The sequence below is a fragment of the Durio zibethinus genome, chromosome 1, assembly GCF_047325235.1.
Source record: "Durio zibethinus cultivar Kanyao isolate XHJ-2024 chromosome 1, ASM4732523v1, whole genome shotgun sequence".
In the NCBI taxonomy this organism is placed as follows: domain Eukaryota; kingdom Viridiplantae; phylum Streptophyta; class Magnoliopsida; order Malvales; family Malvaceae; genus Durio; species Durio zibethinus.
Window position 1 is genome coordinate 35,387,392 of NC_143162.1, and position 7,108 is coordinate 35,394,499.

Below are 7,108 nucleotides of genomic sequence, written 5' to 3' on the forward strand. Positions count from 1 at the left end.
CTTGCTTTCTCTGTAAATGAACATGAAAACTGAAAACCAGTTTCACATGTTGAATATCTGTCTGTGGTAGCAATTCCAGATTCTTCAAGTCCCTTAATTTCAAGCAAAATCTAGTTAGTTGCTACATTGAACTTAAGACATCGATTCAAATCTTGCTGTCTGTCACCATCTATCACGTATCCATGACTGACGGGAAACGTCAGCGAAATAACATGAAAAATCAACCTTAGACGACATTTGATTAAGATGCTAACATTCCATGTTAGAATTTAAAATATTTTTATAATATAAAGATTTTGACGAAATATGATAGGGTTTGTTCTTAATATATAATCTAATGTAGATTTTTCTTTTTAAAAAATACTAAATAGAATTATCTTTTAAATTTCAAAATTTAAATTTTTTTTCTTTTTGAATGTGGGCGAGTATTAAATGTTTTAGTACTGTTTTAAAAACAAGTGTTTACACCACTTAAATTTATCTTAATTATCCTCTGCTTTATATATGATACGCGTGACTATTTATTAATTTCATTAATTATTTCTTGGCCATCAACATTTTTCTTGTAATAAATTATGACTACTCAAGAAAATTATTCTTAATCTTAAATATCTTTCGTAGAAATATAAGTAAATTAAATATAAATAAATTTTGTTATATTTATGATCTGTTCGTTTAATTATTAAATTTTAAAATATTATTTATAATTTTTTATTAATATAAATTAATACAAAATGAGTTTATTTATGAATTGTTTGTTAAAGATTTAATTCGTTTACATCATAATTAATATCTTTTGTGAAATTCAAATTTCATTTTTTCAAAAAAGAAATACATTATCCATCGAAAACATGATTGTGCTTTTGCCGCTTGTAGGCAATATTAACAAGGAGCATTCATGACGATGGAAATTTTGGATATGACCTCACTAAACACACGTGTGAGTCGACTCATAGAAGGGGCTATCCTTGTAAAAAAAAAGGCATTTTGCTTTCAAGTCCAACCTATAAATCACAATTCACATGGAGTCACAAACTCACCTTCACCAGCAGTCACATGGATCCTTACTCTCGTGTAGGTAGGAGAGTTTACCAACCATATCATGAGAAATCATGTTCAATTCCTATCGCCGAGGACGATCAGAGAACAAGGTCTATCATAAAAATTCATCAACCCCATGTCAAAATCCCCCTGATTTTGAAGGAAATTTCTATATGAATTGGCTTTTCTAATACTTGGATAACCCAGGCAAGTTGCAGCTAGCCTTCCATTGGTGTTGCATAATATTACCAAAATGAATTTTTTAAGTGTTTATCAAGTGTTTTCATAAAATAAGTGTTACATAATACATGTAATATGCAAAAGTGTTGAAAATGTTGTTTGGAAGTATGTAAATAGTCTTGAAATAAAACTAAACGAGCAATGGACTGTCCTATCAACTGATGGACAAAAGCAACAGACTCCTCTAGCAGCTCCCCTATATACAAATTCAGTCACTCACTTTCAGGTGAATTTTTGGAGAAAAATGGGCAGTTGACTATCCCTTGGATGGCTGTTGACTGCCTTCCCTAATTTACTCCTGGTACAAAATAAAATGTTGGGTAATTGACAGCTCTTCTTCGAACAATCGACTGTTTGTTTTGAAAATTCAAAAAATTAATATCTTGGACATGTTATTTCATTTCAAAAGTATTCATTTAAAACACTTTTGCATCTAGTTACTCAAAAAATTAAATCATTCTCTCCTACTAACATTTTATGGTTTATGGTTTATGTGTGTTCAAAAATTTCTTGAATTATAACATTGAAATTTTAATTTAGACATTATATCTTGGAGATAACATTTTTAAGAGTCTGATTACAGTGAATAACCTATTATCTTAAAAGATAACTTATCTAATTCTTCATTGATTCCATTACTCTCACATCATTACATACAACAATTGGAACTTGGCAACAGAGTGTTTTGATTAAATTGAAAAGCAAAATATAAATTATTTTTTGATTAAGTAGATAGGACAAAAATGCATATATCACAATGATTTTCATGATTAATTTTTTTCTCTTTAAATATATAGTGGTTAATTTGAAATGTAGAAATATTCCAAGCAAAATATAATATGCACAGAAATGATTGTCTAATGTGAGACCCGCCTCATGTTCAACATAAAATTTTTCTTGTTGTTTGCGGCTACTCGTGATTCTTGAGGTTGTTTAATGCTAAATCTTGTACCAATAGATTGTGAATCATGCGTCTCAATAAACAATTCGATTCAACATTCTCGGCAGAGCTTGTGAACAGCAATGTTTATTGTATTTTTTTTTCTTCAAGGACAATCAGAGAAGCCTGAAGCACCCGGCAGAGCCGACCATGCCGCACTTGGCGGATTGACAAACATGGATGTGTACCAAACTAGCTAGCTAGCACAAGCTGTTGACATCTTCCATTGGTCACGGGCTCAAATTATTATGTGATTTCAAGTAGTAGTGAAAAAATCTGTTATTTCTGATGTCAAGTTGAATTTGGCAACATGGCTTTCTCAAATTCCATAACCATATTTAATTTATTATAGATTCGTCTTACCCAAAGTGTAATGTGAGCAGATACATGCAAACAAAATCTTTGTGCCTGCCTGGTGGGTAGGGAAGAATGTTTCAACCTATTTTACCTTAATTTGAACTTGACCATATATTAAAGTGCAAATGTCGTCGATTGATGAAGCTTTATTCAATGCTTCACAGATAGTTTAATATTTAAAAGAGGATTTCGGTTAAAGTTTTCTTATATATGAATCGATAAGTGCATTCAGAATGATCGAAAGAATTTAGACATTCTTTCTTAAGCCTTATATTTATCCATCAAAGTTCCAGAATTTCCAAATGTTCTTCATTTCCAGGGCCAGATCAGGACAACTCCCTTTTGTTGCCAGCTCAGCTCTATACCCCTATATATACCCCAAGAGCTGTACGTATCGACCAGCCTCAAAAAATTTGGAGTCAGTCCAACGGAGTACCACCACTCTAGCAACCACAACAACAGTAGATAACCAAACGAAATGATGAAGAATGCTCAGCGTATCTTCTCTTTTGCCTTGAATCCCACCTTCATTTTCGCCATTGTCCTTATCCTCTTTCTTTTAACAGAGGTGGAGGCCTCTAGGCCTCTCAAGCATCCGTTTTCGCCTACTTCAACCAAGACATTCAAGGTAGCTCAAGCTTATTCTGGACCTAGTAGAAGTGGGGCTGGTCACAGCAACAATTGCTAGCTTTCAGATTCTGCAAACGTAATTTCTTATGAGTTTTGTTATTTTTGTAATATCATTTTTATTATCTTAGCCTACACCCAATTTCCACCTCCTGTATTAGTTACTGAATGAGAACATGTTAAATCCTGAGTTGTGATCTGCTGCAAGAAGCGGCTTCATTAATTCCAAGACTAATGCTATTCAGAACATGCTGGAATAATGTACTACGACAATTAACAAATTAATAGTGCAAGTTTTGTTTTTGTTTATCTTCGATTTGCCTAATATAAATCTCATATTGGCAACAATGAGAGGGAAAGGATTGATGTATGCTACTCCGATTATTCCATTGACTCAGTAGAAAAGATAATCTTGGTTTTTAATGAGGATCTGATCACTATTTGATTAACCAGTCTGAAATCTGAATGGAATTTAGTTGCATAAACCCTATACATCAAAGTCTTGCATGTGCAAAACTGGAATATTTTTTTCATGAAAGGCTAAGTTTAATGGCGCCCCTTTACTTAGCTGCATGATCAAACATCAAATTTGGTGTACGTTATTATCTTTTTCAACCAAAAGACCAGACCAAACTCGCTGTTCTAATCGAATTCCTTTACTAGAAACCAAAGAAATAGTTATACATGTGGATGGGCTTCAAAAGTAGCCAATGACAGCCATATTTGAAGAATTTTGCATGGTCAAAGAAAAGCAAATGTCATTTTGCATGCTACACCTTGCCTTAGATGTATGGGAAATAAAGAAACGCAAATGTCATTCGAATTTCTATGAATGGATGTATGACAGCGAATGGAATCAATAGCGGCCTTCAAAGTCAATACCAATATAGCATGCTCTTCTTACTTTTAACTATTCTCCCTGACTTTCATAAATTCTTATGTTTCATCTTGAACGAGATTGCGTTTACACTTGGCTGCCCTGCAATTCTTCATTTCAACTTCATGAGATTATCTAATTTTTTCAACTGTTATTCAGCTGTTCCAAGAAAAAACTTTTCAAACTTGTGGAAAGAATATTGGGCAAAAAAGGCTGGCAGAAGGCACCCAATCATACATCAAATAAAAGTCTTTTAGAGACCAAACTGATCAATTAACCAATATCAAACCCGGGTAGAGTAGTGTCCTTTCATCTGACGTAATTCGACAAAAAATCTCTAATCCTAAAGCACCAAGTACAGCCCAGTATATAGCCCAATTATAATAAATGCCTAATATTTGGACTCAACTTTCCTTGGCTAGGCCATGGTTTGAAGCTGGGCTTAGGCTCTCTTTATAAATATCCGAAACATTGGGTAAGCTTTACCATAGCCAATTACCATCCATTGTGGGACATCTTATTCACAGACTGAATAATTTGGCCCCGCAGCCACTTAAAATGGATTCGATTTTTTTTAATAAGAAACGGCTGCTTAGAAAAAAATAATTGTAAATATCATATTTGAATTTTAAATTAAAAAAATATTATTTTTTAAAAATAATTTTATGAATTAATTTAATTAAGTTTTGATTTAGATTTTTTTGTTTTGTTTTAGACGCTTAATCAGAGATACGGTAATCATTTTTTTTAATTTTTCCTTAATAAAAATCCGCGTAGTCAATCTCTAATGACATCAAGCGGCGTAACTCCAAATCACATCATGTCTTATTCATTTGCAGATTGAAACAAAACTTTTTGGACCGGAAGATGATCCGGTTGGAGATAACGGAGAGTGAGACAACGACAAAAACATCATTTTCACGGGGGATTTCTCAAAATATTACGCTCGGAATCTTGGCGCCAGAACAAAGTTTTATTGATATGTGAGAAAGAAACAAGAAAAAAAAAACCCTAATAACGTGGGTTAGTCCCAACCACATAACTTGCTTTCATTTTACCCAGCTCGCCTTTGTTCTTACCTTTCCGATTTCAGGTAACTTTGTCACTTCCTCCAACCAATGTATCATACATGTCACTCTGTTTTCTTCAGATCCGGTCGCAAGTTAAAGCCCTGTTGTTTTGAGTTTGAACATTAACCTGTGTTCGGTTTATTTTTCTTATTTGGTTTCATTTACCACAAAATTTTGGTGTCGACTTTGTCAAATGAATTTTGATTGAACTTGACGTAATAACATATTTTAATAAACAAATTTGGAGGTGTTGAGTGTTGGAAATATTGACTCAAATTTAATAAGAGATTTGTTTGAGATTTATTAAAGATTTATTTGAAATTTATCAGATATTATTTGATGGATAAAAAGACTTACAAAAAAAAAATTTTAAGAGAAAGAAGATTTTTAATAGGTAAGTTTGACTTGCAAGAGAAGAATTTTAAAAGGAAAGGGATTCTTAATATGTAAGTTTGACTTACAGGAAAAGAATTCTAAAAGGAGAGTGATTTTTAATGGACAAGTTTGTATGATTATAAATAGGTGAAGTCTCTACAAGATTAGGTATGAGAAAAAGATATAAGTGAGTTGTAAGGTTTTATGGGATAGATACTCTATAGGAGTATTGAGGCTCTACGTCTTATGAGTGTATATGTTTGTTTGTGAGTGGTCTAGAGGAGACTGAGAGGATCCACATAGGTATGATGTATGGGAGCATATGAGTATGTATTTAGTTATGTTGAAAGAGTGCACAAGGGTTTGGATTTGTGTTTGTTTGGATTGAGAATACTCTATAAGACTAGAGAAGATTGAGAGTGTCTTATGAGTATTGATTGTTGAGTCAGGTTGATGATTTGATGTATGTTTGTAATTTTCTATAACTAATGGATCTTGTTTCTCATCTGTGGATGTAAGTCAGTTGGATCGAACCACGTTAAATTATTGTCTCTTGTGTGTTTGATTTATTGTTTGATTTTGTTTCCGCTAATGTGATTAGATTGAAGGCTTTTAGCTCAACATTGAATCCGTTGAAGGTTTGATTTTCGATTCAATCGTTTTAAATCAATTATAGTTATTTTACATGTTAATACATTATATTCAATTATAATATAACAAGTACTAAACAAATAAATATATTTATTTAGTTCAACAATTAATACATTAATAAAACAATAAGAATAAAGATTTAAATTGCACTACTTTTAAGATTTTTAAAAATATAATTATAATTTAATTAAAAATTTAAAATTTAATGAGTGTAATTGGACATATTTTTTTTTATTTAATATATTATTTCTTTGATTTTAATGAAAACAATGTATTAAATGTAAAATTTTTTAAAAATAGTATTTTAACTATTTTTAACTAAACATTAATTTAAATTATAAAATCCTATTCAAACCTTATTTAGTTGAAAATTTGACCAATATTTACAAGTTAAGTGAAAACTTTTTTTACACTAAAAAAGAGAAGATTTTAGGTTGATTACAAACTTTTGAGATCTTAACATTGCTGTGCTGCTGTCATTGGTAATGGGATTTGGTTAATCATTCGGAATAAATAAGTTGCAATTTGCAATCTAAGTTTGTCTATAAGCTAGGATCAAGGAACCTTCCATCTTTCTCTTTTGTAAAAGAAATTGACAAATAGCTTGTCATATATGCTAAGCCGGTGTTGAATTATGTAACTCTAATTCATTTTCAATTTGAGAAAGGATTTCAACCCATCAATTTGATAAAAAATCAACTTCAAACTGTACAGTAACCAATTCACATTTTATCACTTCGCTAGAGAAATTTCAAGCTGATCTATGTGCATAAAAAAAAAATTGCAGCAATAGCTTCAATATTCCTTGAATAAAAACAAGGCAAAACCAGGTGGAAAACAGAAGCAAGACACCAGATAAGTCAGTTAAAGATTTACAGCCCATGTCTTGACTCAGAAAAGAAAACACACAAAATGGCAAAAGATAATATT